The sequence below is a fragment of the Canis lupus genome, chromosome 18 (assembly GCF_048164855.1).
Source record: "Canis lupus baileyi chromosome 18, mCanLup2.hap1, whole genome shotgun sequence".
Lineage (NCBI taxonomy): Eukaryota > Metazoa > Chordata > Mammalia > Carnivora > Canidae > Canis > Canis lupus.
This window is the reverse complement of record NC_132855.1, coordinates 41,313,966-41,330,708: the sequence shown is the minus strand read 5'-3', so window position 1 is coordinate 41,330,708 and position 16,743 is coordinate 41,313,966. Positions and strand designations below refer to the sequence as shown.

The 16,743-nt window shown below is 36.1% G+C and overlaps 2 long non-coding RNA genes across 2 annotated transcripts in view; one reads left to right on the top strand and one right to left on the bottom strand.

Moving 5' to 3' along the window:
• LOC140609047 (uncharacterized) overlaps positions 1 to 16,743 on the top strand; it is a 125,992-nt gene that overhangs the window by 58,600 nt on the left and 50,649 nt on the right. The window lies entirely within an intron of this gene.
• The window catches only part of LOC140609048 (uncharacterized), a 69,470-nt gene continuing 66,951 nt past the window's right edge, over positions 14,225 to 16,743 (bottom strand). The window contains exon 3 of the long non-coding RNA XR_012011043.1: positions 14,225 to 16,102. This is a non-coding gene — a long non-coding RNA (uncharacterized lncRNA). The remainder of the gene's footprint in view (positions 16,103 to 16,743) is intronic.

Below are 16,743 nucleotides of genomic sequence, written 5' to 3'. Positions count from 1 at the left end.
ATAGACTTAAAAATAGGTCTTAAAATTAGCTAGTTTTAGTTCTCTAAATATAATGTTATTTTTCAAAAATGTTTAGACTATTCTAGGTCCTTTGCATTTCCACGTAAATTTTAGAAACAGTTTGTCAGTTTCTACAAAAAAAAAAAAAACTGGGATTTTGATTGTAATTCCATTTAATCTATAGAGAATTTAGGGAGAATGATAACAGTATTGAGTCTTTTGACTCAGAGTATAATGCTGCATTTATTGAGATTTTCTCTAATCTTTTTAGGAATGTTTCATAGATTTCAGTGTACAGATTTGCATATCTTTTATCAAATTTACTCCCAAGAGTTAATATTTTTGGTGATATTGAAAATGATGCTGATACTTAATTTCAATTTTATTGAAAATGATACTGACATTTAATTTCAATTTATGTTTATGACTGAAATACAGAAATACAACAGATTTTTTGAATACAGACTGGATGGCTTAAACAACGAAATATATTTTCTCACAATTCTGGAAGCAGGAGTCCAAAATCAAAGTGTGAGCAGGATTGGTTTTCTCTGAGGCCTCTTTGTTAGTTTTTCAGATGTCTATCTTCTGTCTTCATATGGTCTTTCTTCTGTATAGGTCTGTATCTTAGTCTTCTCTTATAAGGACACCAATCATATTGCATTATGGTCCACCTTAATGAACTACATTTAGCTTATTCTTTTAAAGAGCTTATCTCCAAATATATAACATTCTGAGATATCGTGGGTTAATTATGAATTTGAGGTAACTTCAACATATGAATTTGAGGAGAACACAATTCAGCCCATAACATTAATTAACAGAGGATTGGATGTTTTATTATTTTGGAGTTCCTACCTAAATAACAAGCTCTTGGCTTTCCTAACTACTTTTGTTTGGGTTTGGATTTTTTTCCCTCCCTCCCTTCCCTTCCTTTCTCTCTCTCTTTCTCTGTCTTTTTTGTTATTTTTTTACTTTATCATTGTATTAATACCTTTTACATGTCTAGAATTCTTTATTACAATAAAATAATACTTTTAGGCTCATTTCATTTTTCTTAAAGCTCAAATTCATTCATTCATAATGTTGGCATTCATTCTTTCTTGCATTTCAAATTTGCATGCTATATATTTTTCTCATCCTTTCACTTTAGATTTGAAAGTCACTTAGGTTTCTCTTTCTTTTCCCCCAAACTCAGTCTTATTCTTTTAGTTAATGATTTTATCCCATTTTTATTTGTTGTTAGGACAAACATATTTAGCCTTACTTTTGTAATCTCATAAATTTTCTCATAAGTTTTTTATGGGTTTTATTATTTTGTGTTTTGATTTCCTATCACATAGTTACTGTCCAGTTGTCACAGCTGCTGTTGTTCTCCATTCCTGCCTGAGTAGTTTTGGAAGGTATTTGAGCAGTTTTCAACCTACTTGTAGTTGCCTTTTGCTGAGCTTATAATAAACCACTAAAGTGTCTATAATGGAAACATGCCTCTTTATAGTCATTATTTTTCACCGAACCTTTTTGGTGTTATTTAACTTCTCCTGTTTCTGTCTTACAGTCACCATAACCAAAGATCTGTAGTATATGCTGCTTCTATGATTATTATAGCTTTTTGGACTATGCATTGGCACTTTTCTTTCCACATCTGGGTGTGATGATAAAGCATCATTCAAGGGCATTTCACACACTCCCCATAAAAGGAGAATTTTTACCTTGCTTTACTTCCATCTCTTAAAATACAGACAACAGTTTTTTCCTCACAAAAGAGTTGCAAGGATCTTATCATTCTAAGGTGATTATGGCTTGTCCTAAAATGAATAATAACCATCATGGTCTATCTCTAGCTAGATATAAGGATTACATTAAAAAGAAATATATTCTATATGGTTGCTATCCTGACAAATGTTTTTATCAAGCATCTGCACTATGATGAATATAGCTCCTAATATAATTTATCTTATAAACTGGTTTCAGCAGATCAACTATTGTTTACTTAGTGAACAGAAATGATGGTCTTGGCTGAACACTCATATGGCTTTTGATTTCCATACAAACGCTCCATTCTCAAAGCAGACCGCTAATTTCCTGGCTCAATTCTGTCAGACTCTAACTTTCAAAGAAGAGCATGTGCTGTTGGTGGATAGTGGGGCTGTTATCCCAGTAGGTAGCTTAAGCAATTGTCCTCAAAGACCACCAAAAGCTGAAGGAAAACAAAATATAGCAGAATTTAAGATTTTAAAGTTCACTTTCCAGTAAAAAATAAGTTGAATAAATTAGCAACGAAGTATTTGAGAAAGTCTTCATTTGACAAAGTAGAAGTATCCCATCTTCTCTCTCATTTATACCATGACTTAGAAAATACATTTATATTACAGGACATTCCTTAGACAGTGCATCCAAATAAATAGGTATCAGAAAGGGCACTTAGATAAATAGGTATCAGGGTTGCTTCTCTTTTTGCTTTACCAAGCATTATTTCCCACAGGCACATCAACAATGGGAACTAAATGGTATCATTCCATAATTCACCTCTCAGTGCTTAAGTCAGGTGGGGACAATCCTGAGTTTAGCCACCTTGAATAATAGGTTGGAAAAAAATCTAAAAAGGAGTTGGGAGCTGATAAATAGACTCAATTCTTCTATTCCTTAGATGGATGAGCTAAAAAACAAATCAGGCTAATCTGAGACTTCACTTGGGAGCTATGTTAGTTCTAAGTTAAAGCTGCCACTGAATAATGCCTTACCTAAAAAGAAAGTCTTCCAGTAGATCCTTTAGGATATGTCTCATTCAAAGGTGCTGCCTCTATGATTTTCGTGCTAGGTTGTCACTGTGATTGAGTTGTGAACTTGTTCTCTTTTACCTACAGAAACTTTGAGAATTGTCTAAAAGATTTTTTAAGGTCAAGATTATATATATATTATATATATATAATATAATTATTATTATTATATATAAAGTGAGTGAATGAGAATCTTCTTTAAAAGGAAGAGCTTCTGAGGGAAGATAAAGGTGAAAGTACTGGAAAGCTTCCCCAAACAAGGAATTATTATAAACTCCTTTACACCATAAATAGAAACATACTTAAATCCTCAACTGATATTTGAAAATTCTTAATTCAGAAATGCAAAATTATGTTTCTGAACAATTTTCCCAGGGAATTGATCTTGCTCAATAAGAATATCTATAAATGTATTATTAAAGCTTTGAGTTCAGAAGTTAGTAGCTAGTTGATATATTGTGTAATTTCTAGGCAAGAAAAGAATCAGATCTTTAATACTAATTCCGCTTCTCCAATATTAGTATGACAGTAATCTAATGTCTGGAATTCCCTTAAAATGTCATTGGAAATCCCCTGTATATTTTTTGCACTGTGAAAAAGTCAGGAAATTATGATGAGGTTATCAAAGTGTTATAATTGCCAATATTTGTTCATCCCAAAGCTACATTGCCAAATCCAAATTCCTCCTAATACATCTGTGTAGAAACAGGGTGTTCAAGAATGGGATTGCATGGACTAGGACATAGATAATGAAGGAGCTGTGGTGAATGGGGTGGGAAAAAGAAATTCTCAGACGTGATCTGACGATGTAAAGAACTCAATACCAAGGATTTTAATACTAGAAAAGTCAGAAGATTTGGGATTGAGTTTAGCTCTGCTATTTCTGTGCAGTAAACTTGGAAAATTTACTGGACTTCGCCAAACCTATTCCTCCCTTAGTAAAATGGGTTTAATGTTATATTTCTTTCTGGGTTATTATGAAGATTGGGCAAAATATTGCAAGTGAAAATACTTATAAATTGTAAAGCAGCTGCTGTTGTTTTTGCTGCCATTGTGTTCTTGCTGTTTGTATATGCTTTATCCATACTTCTCAAACAGGGCTATGCATAAACATCCACAGTAGAACAGCTTTAAAATGCACATGCCTGGACTCCATTTAAGTGTTGAAAATGGGCTCAAACATAACTAGTTTGAAAAGGCTATCCAGGCAACTCTGGTGTGCAGCCCTTGTTAAGAAGCATGAGGTTATACTCTACTCCCAAGTCTCTGACTTCCTGATCCCTAATGTGTTATCGTTGCCATGAACTAGACCAAGAGGAGGCATCCTATCTGCTTACAGCTCCAGAATTCAATTAATGGTCCTTTTTATCCCACAAGTTTCTAGTGAAGTGCTAAAATAAGGAATTTACCACAAGAGTGAAGAGTTGTAGTTTGAGGAATAAACAATTCAACATCTTAAAGAACACCAGTATTTTATTCTCCTTCCAAAACTAGCTGAAGACTCCTTTCAATTCTATATTATCTACCTATCTCAAAGCCCATTCCCAGACTGTTTGACTGACAGTAGTCTATCCCTAAAGATTAGTCATCCTTTTCTCCATGTTGTTAGAGGTATAGAGACATCAGGGTACAGGGCTTCACTTGCTGCTTACTGCATCTCTCAGTGGAAGACAAAGAAGTTGAAAACTGCCCTCTGAACACACAAACACACACACACACAATTGCCAATACTGACTCATTTTGCTATATCCATGTAGCCCACATATTATATGACAGGCACTAAATTTTACTTAGTGAATACATGTAAGTAGTGTCTGCTGTTGAGAAATTCCTGTCCAACAGAATCACCAGAAAGCAAATGTAAATGCCAGCAATTATAATTTTGTGTAGACATGCAACAAAAGGAAGTTGAATAATGTCTTCAAGCTAATTTAAACCAAAGGCAGGACTTGAAGAGGGCACTAACCATAAAGAAAACCTCACACCCAAAGCCATGGTGATTAATATTGCTTCATATCTGCTGAGCATTCTAACCCCTTCCAAGGCTTATCTTTGTTTATTATAATACCATTTATTATTCTTTACTGCATGTAAATTCCCCAACTGATATGATCCTTTCCCACCAACCCCAATTGTGCCATTCACTCGTAATGGAATTTGTTACCTGGCTAACTCATATCTGTCCTTCCAGTTCACTTCAAGAGTCTCTTCTCCTATAAGTCTTCCATGTTCGCTACTCTAGCCTAAACTTAGCTAGGTAGTCCTCTCTTGCTCCTCCTTGCTGCACCCATAGCATGCAATTGAAAACTGCCTTCTAGATTTCTAGGTTTCATGGTGCCTACTTAATAGTTCATAGGCATGGAAAATATCTTAATTACTTTATTTCATTTCTTGAATTCTCTGCTTTTTCCTTCATAGCAATTATCAAATTTCTGTATTCTTTATTCTTATTTATTTGGCCCTGTTGTTAGGAGAGCTTTAAGCATTTCAGTCACACAATTTATCTTTTAAACTGGTTCAGATTTTACCAACTAATGTGTGACATCACATACTTTCACAAAAAGAAATGCATGAATTGGCCTGTTTTGGGGCTTAAAATATTATTCTGCTTCAAACTCTCAAAGACAGCATAACTTAAAGAAGCTGTGTGCATATGTGTTTATGTGTGTGTCAGTTCTACAAGCAAGCCAAATAAACTTGCTCCTTTTTCAAAATTATGATATAAAATCATATCTTCCAAATCAGTGATTCCAATGTCATAGGTGGGCTTGTCATCCTAAAAGGTGACACAAATTCAATATAATAAGATTAATTCATTTTAAGATAGATATGTGTATAAATATATAAATTTTTATAAATATTCTAGTATATACTATTATTTGGTTGATGCAAAAGACAAAAAAAATCAAAGTAGAAAATTAAACTACATATTACGCCACCTTGCAATAACCACTGTAAACAGTTGGGCATGCATTTCCAGACTCCTTCTGCTGTGCCTATGACATACACCATGCACACACTATTTTACTTAGATGGTATCATACATCAATTTGGTAATCTACCCTTTTCACTCAATAATATATTGTGGACTCATTAATATATCATATGTAATATATTCAATAGTATATTATGCCACTATTACATACAGTGGCATGATATACCATTGAATATATTTTAAAACTTTTAGGAGAAATGATAATGATATACTGAAATAAGGGGGTATCAAAACTTCAGGGTAATCCCAAATTTTTGCATGGCAGGAAATGAGTGCACTTAGCTGTCTGGGAATGCTCTACATCGTGAGCCAAGCCAACATCCCGTCAGCTCATAGTTGTTCATGCCTCCACTGTGCGAGGCCCCAAGAAAAGAAAAACAGATGCATGATTATGCTGCCTAACTCTGAACTCCCTTTTGTCTGTTGGCCTCTTCATCATTCCTGGTTTGACTTAATCATCCATCGTCAGCTTTTAATTGTAATTTCCATTGATACCACATGGTCTTTAAATTAACTTCAGTTTTGGTTTCACACACAAAACAGATATCCATAAATCCAGCTCAAATGAGCCTGCATATTTTGAAGTCTCCGCCAGGGACAGAGCTAATGTAAACCAGTCCAATCAACCTAATCATACTAAATATTCAGTAAAGACAACTGTAGAGTCAGAGGACACACACACACACACAGGGACAGGTCAGAATAAAGATTAGGCCAAAGTCAATAAAAATCAAAAGTTTTTGAAAAATATCACATGTAAAGAAAGACTCACAACACTTAATAGGAAATAATTTCTTTTTTAAAAAAGATCTATTTATTTATTCATGAGAGACGCAAAGAGAGAGGCAGAGACATAGGTAGAGGCAGAAGCAGGCTCCCTGTGGAGAGCCCGATGTGGGACTCAATCCCAAGGCCCTGGGATCATGACCTAAGTCAAAGGCAGATGCTCAACCCCTGAACCACCCAGGTGACCCAGGAAGTAATTTCTAAGAAGAAATAGAAAGAGGAATCTTGGATCCTGTGACTATCTGCTTTCTTGTTTGTAGTCAGAAGTTCTAAGTTAGTCATCAGCCAACAAACTTGACTAAGTTAGTCATCAGCCATGTGGAATAGATTTTCTGGTTCCCACTATGACCCTTTCAACATGAAAAAGAAAAGAAAAGAAAAAAAAAAAAAAAACCACAACAGCTAACCTGGCCACTGAGCCCAGTATTCACCACCACCTGAGGTTTCTTGAGGTTAAAACTGTTAAATAAATTCCCAACATGCAAAACCGGTATTCGCAGTCCTCCACCTCATCATAATCTTCACGATACTGTCTACTTCTTTGCCTGGACCCAGCCTCTCTCCCTTATCCTAAATCTTTTATACCCTGCCAGTGAGCCTTATCAAATTATTGTCTCAGAATTTGCTAATTCCTCAATATCTTTGGCCTCTTCTCTGAATTTGCTATCTCTGTAACCTGCTCTTAACTTTAAATACCCTCAAGTTTTCTCAAGTAATAACATCGCATTATTTTCTTTCATCCCAAATACCCTCAATCTAGAAAGTAGGATTGATGTTCTCTTGTTCTTCATTGCTACTTTTAGCTCATTAGCTCCTCATTCTCAAGGAGAGGAGAGAGAGGGGAGAGGAAGAAAAGGGGATAAGAGAGAAGGAAGGGGAGGAAGAGAAGAAGGGAAAGGAAGGTAGAAGAAAAGAAAGAAATTCTCTACCTCTTAATGCTGCCATCTTCTGAAGTCAGGATCACTGTCTGTAGATCACTAGATAATTTGATTCTTGGCTTGCAATAGCCCCCACCATTCCTAAAACACCATCCTTGTCCCCTTGGGTCACCTGGCCCAATACTTTGGGATCTAGTTCCTCAGTCTCTGCATCTCCAATGAGTATGATCTTGCCTTGGACTTTTCTTCGTCCCGAGCAGTAATTCAAATATATTTCAAATATATTCTTTGAGGACTAATTCTCCTCTTCCTTTTTCCTTAATTACTTCTGTTACAATGATTCTTTGACTTCGTCATGATCTCCAATCTAATACTCCGTCTATTTCGTTCCATTTTATGTCCCTCTTCCTTCCTTATTTCCCTTCTGAGACTGTTTAGAATACATGCTCCATTGTTTCAATAATATTTTTGACAGTGCTAGAAACTTGCCTTTCTGCTTTATTCATTACCTCCCTCTAAGGAAACTCCAAAACTGAAGGTGTGTGACTATCTGCTTTCTTGATGCCACCTCTCAGCAGGTGCATGTAATTAGAGAAAATCATACAATAGACCACATTGTCTGTATCATAAACCCATAGTCACCAGTCTTCAGCACCACCTCATCTTATCACCTCTCTTCAGCTTGGCTCCTTCACTCTTATGCTCACCTCAATGATTATGTCCGAAGTTTTCCATTCTACTGAAACCACTCCTCTTCATCTCCCCAGCTCAGCAAAATCACCTTTTCATAAAGATGTAGGAACTTTACAAGAACATGGGGATTTACCTCATTTCCTTGGCATCAGACAAACATCCACATACATTTTCAATCCTCTAAGCTTTCATTTTTTTTCCGAAAAAATTTAAAAGCTGGCTTTTTTTCCCCTGGCTAAATCCAAATTCTCTACCACCTCTGTTTTGGATTCATTGTTTTCTTGAAGGATTAGGGTTTTGTTACTAACTGTCTTTCCTCTCTCCTGTATATTCAACATTTCACCTCTTGATGAACTTTTCCTTTAAAAAAAAAGATTTTATTTATTTATTAGAGAAAGAGAGAGCATGAATGGGGGGAGGAGCAGAGGGAGAGGGAGAAGCAGACTCCTCACTGAGCAGGGAGCCTGACATGGGGCTTGATGACAGGACCCTGGGATTATGACCTAAGCCCAAGGCCGATACTTAAATGACTGAGCCACCCAAATGCCCTCTCTCAGTTACTCTTAAAATCAAGATAAAAATATGTAATATGACCTCGGAGGCCATGTGTGGCCTGGCTCCTCTTACCTCTCTAGTTGTATTTCATACTATACACCCCTTTCTCTCTCTCCTTCAGTTACACTGATCTTTGCAGCCCGTCAGGCTGAGGAGAGCCTTTGAACACAGTTTCTTCTTCTATAATCCTCACGTGCCCTCTCCTTACATAGTTAAGGCTTATGTATCTCTTACTTCTCAACTCAAATGTCACTTTCTCAAGGAAGCCTTCCCTGACCTTCTCAGCAGGGTTAATTCCCTCTATTATCTCTCTATCTTGGCCCACTACACAGTTGCATTTATACACTTTGTGAAATTATGTGATTAATGTTTTCTTCCCCGTGTTAAATGGCAAGTGAATAAAGGCAAGTAAAGTTCTGTTTTATGCCCATTATTTTACCTCTGGACTTAGAACAGCGTTTAATAGCAAGCAGTCAGTAAATATTGGTTGAATCAGTCAATTGCCTGAAGAGAATTGAAACTCTCCTGACTCTGGTGCAGCATTGTTTTATCCCAAAGAACCTTTTCAGGGACCAAAGAGCTCCCAGACTCAGCTCTCAGTTCTGGAATTCTGTGACCTGTGATTCAATCCCTCCTCCCAGAAGCAGGCAATTCCCCTCTCTGCACTCACTCATCAGTAGAGAAGATAAGTGAGGAAAAAAAGAAAAAAAAAATCAATAGAAGATCACCCCTTTACTCTTCTGTTAATAATATAAAAGTTAATTTTACTATATACCCAATTAAATGTCATCTACTCAATCTGTACTCAGGTACATGCCAGAGGACACTAGAGGCTTTGGGCTTCAATTGGGCTATAGACAAATTATTACTCCATTCTGGGGGACAACTGAATGAAAATCCATGCATGGCATAGTTTAATCTATTATTTTAGGTAACAATAAGCTCGAAACACTCATCAGTATTTGTCCTTATGATATGGTGTGGGACTCTCAGATTTGATTGTTTATCTAACATATTTGCAAACTCACATTGCATGAATTTAAACTTTGCCAATCATCACTCCTACTTTACTCATTATTGATGGGCATGGTCTGCTTTAGTCTATTTAGCACATTATATTGGATGACATTCCAAAAGAGTAAATGTGCATTTTCTCTAAGCACACACAATAGATTACAGTCCCAATAGCTTTTTAGGCACAAATGTTGACTCTGGTAATTTAACCATGACCCTATCTCTGAATTTTATTATATAGTCCTTGTGCTCTTTGGTAGAGCAGTTAGTCTCAAGCAGCCAAAAAGAGGCCAAATGCTAACCCTGCAACATCCCAGTCTTGGAACCGGCCATTTCTAGCAGAAATTTCACAGGAAAGATCTTTAATTTAAAAAGAAAACAAAAAAATAATAAAATAAATAAAGAAAAAATTTTAAAAAAGAAAAAGAAAACAAGGTAAAGCCCAAGAAGAAATGGGTACGAAACGGTGAACTAGCACTACCCCAGCCTGCTGCAAACAGAAACAGCACGTGAGAAGGATGTAGGGAGCAAGCTGGGCTTCATAACTCTTGCACTGTGGTGGATCCTTTTTCGTTTCCAACTCTAGTTACCAGCTAATCTTCACGTGAAAGAGAAGCCACCAACTAGTGGAAATTGGGACTGTTTTTCTGGGAAGAAGTGTAGCAGCATCATCTAGAGACTTTAAAATATTCTTAGGGGATCCCTGGGTGGCGCAGCAGTTTAGCGCCCGCCTTTGGCCCAGGGCGCGATCCTGGAGACCCGGGATCAAATCCCACGTCGGGCTCCCGGTGCATGGAGCCTGCTTCTCCCTCTGCCTGTGTCTCTGCCTCTCTCTCTCTCTCTGTGTGACTATCATAAGTAAATTTTAAAAAATAAAATAAAAAATAAAATATTCTTAGGCTTTAAGTCAATTTTCATTTCTGGAATTTGTCTTAAGGAAGGGTTGCAGGAGGAATACAGAGGTAAAAGTCCAGATATTCTCATTAAAGCATGATTTATAATAGCAAGGAAAACAAATGGAACAAATAGAGAGTGGCTAAAATAATTATGAAATAATTATGAAAATGCAGATGATAAAATAAATATAAAATGCCAAAGCCAATTGTTAGAAAACCATTCATTTGAACAAAAACAACTTAGGAAAATAACATATATAATACTGAATTCAAAAGTCAAGTGTTATAATTATATTAGCTTAATAAAAGATATGTTATTATATATGCACATAAGGTGTCAGAAAGGAAAATCCCCAAAGTACTATTTATGTGTAAGCAGTAAAGTCATGGAGGATATTTATTTTCTTTAATATACCTTGGCATATTTTTAAAACATTCTTCAAAAAATAATACTATTGTCAAATAGTATTAAATAAACAGGAAAATTAACTTTTAAAGATCTCCCCACCACCACAGCAAGTGTCAGTATCAGCTAAGAAACATGCAAAGTAACCAGAGAGGACCTGGGGCTATAGCACTGGAGATATACCACAAGAAAGCCAGTATGGCCTGCCCATTAGCGTCAATGAAGAAATTCTGCTTGTTCATTCACACTTGCCTATTGAAAACTTAAAAAGTGCCAAATACTGTGCTATTTGTTGTGGGTACAATAGCAAACAAAACAGGTGTGTGCATATCCATAGAGGTACAATTCTACTGCCTGATATAGGAGGTTAAAGCATATGAGTAAGGAGGGAAACAGTAGATAAATTGGAAAGAAGACGAAATGAGGACAATATGTGTCTTGCCCTTATCTGGCTGTGATTTTATAAATTCTTATTGAGAAATGACTGAAAGTTACTATCAGAGCTCCACTGTATATTATTTGTTATGTTGCACATTAAATGTGTACAACTTGTATAGAGTTCATTGTTCAGCCAATCTCATTTAGTTATCTTGATGAAGTTCATAATAGAAGAACCCTTGGATCTTATTATAGATGGGATTCAAGCACCTGATTTCAATCATCACTGTAGTTATGATTCCAGTGCCTGCAATGAGTAAACCAGATAAACTGCTCCTTTTGTTGCTGAATGGCAATTTTCCTCTAGGTAGGCCAAAACTGGCAGCAATTGCATGTATAATAAAAAAAGATTTTATAATGTACCACTTCTTAAAAAATAATCTACTGTTTAAATACTAGATGAAGTTATGGCACTGTTCCCTAGAGGAAACTGAGTTTGAAAAACTTTTGAAACTTCCTAGAAAAGTCTATTTCTAGCTGAACTCTGAAAACTGAAACTATATTTGTCTTCCCAAACATAAGGAATATTAACGTTAAGAACCACGTTTGTTTCCTAAAAAAATTAACCATTTCCTAAACACCATCAAATTAGTATTAATGACAGATTAAAGGTGAGTATCAATGGCTATCTCCTGTTATCTCCTCTTTCTTAAAGAGTCTAACACTTGTATAACTGGCAGGCAGGCCAATTGCTTAGTAAACATACTACAGCAATGTTCTCCACTGTGGAGAAAAGTCATGTCATGACTATAACCTAGTCCTAACGAGAGAGAGAGACTCATATGCTATATCAAAGGATATTTGTGCAATTTGCAATTGGTGCAGCCCTTAGGGTTTAGTATTTTGGACAGACAAGAGACTCAAAAGAGATTTCAAGAATTGAGAAAAATTCTGAGACATAATTCAGCAAGAGGCATTCTGAATTCTTGATATTCTATAGTCCCCTATCCCACTTCCAGCATTATCTGCATAGGGTTATTCATCCCTTCCTTAGAAGGTACACTGCAAAACAGTGTGACTGCTCCAAAGCTTCAAGGCTGGATTACCTCCTAACCCTGGATGTATGTTCGATGATCAGTAAGTAGCTCATTTAGTCTGCTAATTCTGTGTCCAACTGAATACTCATTATCCATCTGTGTAATAGAAATGTTTTCCCTTTTTTAAAAATGAAAGGGTTACCAGAATATAATAGGAATATACTAACTTTGGGACATTGTTAAGGTAATGTAAAAACTGAAGAAATATTCACATAAAAGAAAGTAGTATTTTCTATATGTTGGGGAGACTGGGCTGTGGGGGGATGTGATTATCATAAAGTGGTGATGAGGAAAGGAGTTAAGGCTTTTCACAATTACCAGTTGCTCAAGAAGACAAGTTTTTGAATAGATCAAAACTCCCTCACTCCCGTTTTTGGCAGGTAGGGGGACAAGTGGTTGCAGACAGTGTATTTTGCTTATACCTTCTGACTACTTCAAAAAGGCAGGCCCCAGTTTTATAGGTCAGAAATGAATCACTCAGTTAACCTCAACATTCGATTATCTTTTATGGGATAGATGCAATAGTTAGGCCTTTCTTTTCTCTCATAACATTAAACACTAAGCTGCAACTTGAGAGAGAAACTTCTCATTGGAAAATCTTAAGAATTAAATGGTTCATTTATTACAAGATGTAAAATATATCTTCTGGGAAATATGCACAATGATCTTCGTGTGACTAATTCTGGAGCCACAGATGAAATTACCATTTGTTAATTCCATTTGTTTCCAGGGAAAGGAAAAAAAAATCACTAATGGGATGGCAAGTGTTAGAAACCTTACACCTATAAAGGAGCATTTTACCAAGGCTTTCTTGCAAACATCTGGTTTAGGTGGTATTTGGCTAGTCAGACACTAGGAAGTAGGTGGAGTAGCAACAGCTTCAGTGATAGGATGTAAAGAGCACTCAAAAGAGCTTTTATCACTAGGACAATGTAGTACCTAAAATTCCCATCACTGATTATTCCTGTGAGTGAAATGTTTTATATCGTACATTTTATATATTTTTTCAATGACTTATTTCCCACTGCATGTTTTTGTCTTCATTATAATCCTAATAATTTTGGATTATAATTAATGAACCATCAGAAGCTTCTAGTATGATTTCATTACTAATGACATAGGTGTTAAGGGTCTTTCTCTTAGCACAGAACTGATAAAAAGCATATATTTTGCAGCCTCTCAGATTAGTTTTGAATTACAGCTTACTTCTAACTGGATGATCCTGGACCTCACATTCTTCATCTGTAAATGAGACCTTTAAAAAAAACAAAACCTACACAGAAGGTTGTTCAAAGAGTAAATGCAATAATCCACATAAAGACATAACATATACAAGATAAGTATTAAATATTATCACATAGAGAGCAGTCCCATTTAAAAATCAATATGTTTCTTCTCTACAATTTGCAGAAACATTAGAAAAAAATGCACATAGCTTGGGATTTCATGAGTATTCAGGATAAAGAACAAGAAAACACCACAAATAATGTTTAGACCCTTTTTATTATATACCTTCTAGGGAAGGTGCATCTCCTTCAGCCAACAAGCCATGTCACATTTCAACATCTCAGTTCTGTCTTTTAATAAATGAGATGAGAAGGGGATCCCTCGGTGGCTCAGTGGTTTAGCGCCTGCCTTCGGCCCAGGGCGTAATCCTGGAGTCCTGGGGTCAAGTCCCACGTCGGTCTCCCTGCATAGAGCTTCTCCCTCTGCCTCTCTCTCTCTCTCTCTCTGTCTTTCATAAATAAATAAATAAATAAATAAATAAATAAATAAATAAATAAGATGAGTAGACTAAGTGTGCAGGTTCCAAAAGTTTTTATTGTTTCAGTTGATGAGATGCTGTTCATTCAAATGAAAATTTCCCAGAAACTCAACTATTAAAAGCTATTCCATTTGAAGTTAGGGTTGGTTTGGGAGCAGAACTGCACCCACCTCACAGTTATTTCTGTTAATATTCTATGACCCCAAATACAAATTCAAGGTTCTTCAAAACCATATCAGGCAAAGATTGAAGGCAACTGCTGATAGATGAAGTGATAAATCAAGAAGGAACCTTTAATAGCTTTATTAATTAGTGGCTTCATTCCGCTGGTTATTTAAAACTAGATTTTAAAGAAGTAGGCCTGAATTCCTATTGCAAGTCTCTTTCACAAAGCCATATTTCATTAGCACCATGTAATAAGATCAAGCATTTTTAAGTGCTGTAATTATGGGAAAGTAATAATAATAAATGATAAATACTGAGGATCTAGTAATGTACCAAGCAGATAGTTCTAAGCACTTCTGGGTTAGCCCACTTAGTTCCCATTACAGTGCTATGGAATCAAATGCTTTTTATGATATTCTATTTTACAAATGAGAAAACTTCAAAAATGTTAAGTACTTTGATCAAGGTTGATAGTTTAGTAAGTAGACCTTCTGGGATTTGAACCTAGAGAGTCTGAAGTCTAAAAATACGTCCCTAAAAATATTCAAAGATCTTATATGGTTTTGATAAAGAGAAGAACCCATAGAAGGATACATGAAGTAACAATGTAAAATTATGCAAATATAAATAAAATACATTAGGCTCCATAGAGGCTAGAGAATTTATTAGTTGATGATTAGAAGGTTAAAAAATTTAGTTGTTCTTTCATGATAGCTAATAGTCCTTTCTATTTCATTTTCATCATTCACATTATTAAAGTAATTTTTTTATTAAAGTAATTTTTAAAATGAACAGAATATTTAACTGTAAATGTTTTTAACAAAGAAGATTATTGCAAATTATATAACATATGTTGACCCTTTCAGAAGAAAACTGGACAAAGTGTTAGATTTCCTGTTAGTAATGCTTGATTTCCTATAGTAAGCCTATAAATAAACTCAAGAGCATCCACTGTGATGTCCTTCCTTTGGAGAAGAGAAACAAGATACTAGTTGCTTTGAGCTAAGGACAGAGTAGATTTCCCTTGAAGAGGGCTACTCTACTTTCCTTTGAGAATATCCCCATCTTGTGGAATCTCCGCTGCCCTAAGGGCGCCCGTCATATGGAAACTCCTGTCTGCTTTTCAAACTGGAGGCTGGAGAGTCCTCAGATAAATACAATCTCTGATGATCTGGGTAAAAATCCCAACTTCCAAAGGGTTGTCTACACATGTTCAGTGCATATGCCCAAAGCATGTTCCCCAAAGTCTCAACCAACCAGAGAAACATAGAGTTGTTCCAATGGCTCCAAACAATCTTTTTGAAGTCTTACCTCCTGTGTGTTCCGATTATTTTGGCTTACCAGCAGGAAGACTGTTCTGCTAAATTAATGCACAGGAGATGGGAGGGAGATGAATGTCCTCCCCGTTGAGAGGCGGCAGGAAGGCTGGCTGAGGTGGCAGATGTTGTCTGTTTAAATACCCCCTGCTCCCAGCCTAAGTGCCCAAACCTTGAGGAAGACTGCCTGAGGCGGAAATCGAGGTTGTCAAACTCCAGCACCTTGCTGCCCTGAGGGCTCTCTTGCCTCTTAGCAAGATAGTGTGCTTTGAGGTGCCTGTTCTCTGTTAGGGCATTAAATTCACAACACAGGAGGCGTGATAGTCAGGGCCTCGCTAGGAAAGAAGTGAGGTTATCTACAGAGGAATCAGTCCACATCTGAAAAAAAAAAAAAGAGAGATAAATCAAAACCTTCAGAACAACGAAGAAGATTTTCTTTCCAGTAGGTCCAGTTCAAGTTGTTCTAGAACATGAAATCCGTCCACTAAACATCAACCAGTTTAGCGCTTAAGAATAAAGACAGTTGACATCCTTATTCAGGACTCCCAGTGTACGTGGGTGAGGGTTGTTCAGCTTTTTAGAAAGTAGCTTATGGCTTATTAGTGAACCATGAAATCAGTTCTGTGAGAGGGAAAATCATCTGTTTAAAAAAAAAATGAAAACAGAAGAGAGATGAATTAAAACATCTTCTAACCATGTATCGTTTATTATAACATAATATATATACATATACACATAAGTTATGAAGCAAATTAAATCATGACCCACCCCAAACCCTTTAGTTGAATATTACCTATCCCTATATTGTGTTCAAATTACCTGTGGTCCTTTCATAACCCATCTCTTGCCACCCCATCATTACCCAACAGTAATTTCTTATGAAGTATGTGTTTTTCATTCTTTATATTCAGGACCACAATCACTTAGTTGAAAACCCTTAGAATCAGATGTGTTTCAGGTTCAATTTTTTTTTTCTTTTTACCCAGGAAGATCACATAGGTCATATTCTGTATATTATG